Here is a 770-nt window from a genome sequence, read left to right on the forward strand (position 1 = left end):
ACAGTCTGGCCAAAGAGTGCTAGCCTTTCACTGGGGTCCAGTGCGTGACAGGAACGGCAAGCAGCGACACCAGCCAATCAATCACAGGCCTGGCAGGCAAGCCCACAGGGCCTACGCCATTGGCTTACTGCACAGTCCAAAGGTGAACACTTACGGCCATTAGCAGATCTGCTTTCAGACATTTAATAGCCAACAACTGACTCTGGGTGTAAGCTTACTAACTGAAGAAAAAAAAAAAAACACAGCGGTTTTGACATAAAATCATTGGAACCATGAGCCACACCACGTGCAAAAATAATCTGATGGTGAATGTGACTGCTTTGAATGTTTGACACTGTGTTGAGTATAGAAGATCAAAAAGTCCAATACGATGGTGGAGCACAGAGCCTGACTTCACAGTGGAGGACTGAGACGCTAGCATTAGTCTGCTTGATCTGTGACCAGGCTAGCATGTGCCGGTCTTGCACAGCAAAGCATTATCACCACACACATGGAGATTGCCTCTTTTTCAAAAGTCAAATGCATCTTCTGGGGGTTATCGCGCAGAGAGGCGCTTCACAAGAGAGAGGCTGATGCGCCGACAAACTCAATCATGTGCTGCTCGGTGCAACAATTCATGTTTATTAATTAAACTTTCAAAAGATAAATCTTTTGAGGCTGCATTCTCTTTCATTTCCCCCCTTACTTGAAAATCTCCTTACGCAGCACAGACCAAAAGAAAGAAAAAAAAGAAAAACCCACACACACACACAAGGGTATGCAACGGAGGA

This window comes from Clupea harengus, chromosome 1 (genome assembly GCF_900700415.2).
Source record: "Clupea harengus chromosome 1, Ch_v2.0.2, whole genome shotgun sequence".
Lineage (NCBI taxonomy): Eukaryota > Metazoa > Chordata > Actinopteri > Clupeiformes > Clupeidae > Clupea > Clupea harengus.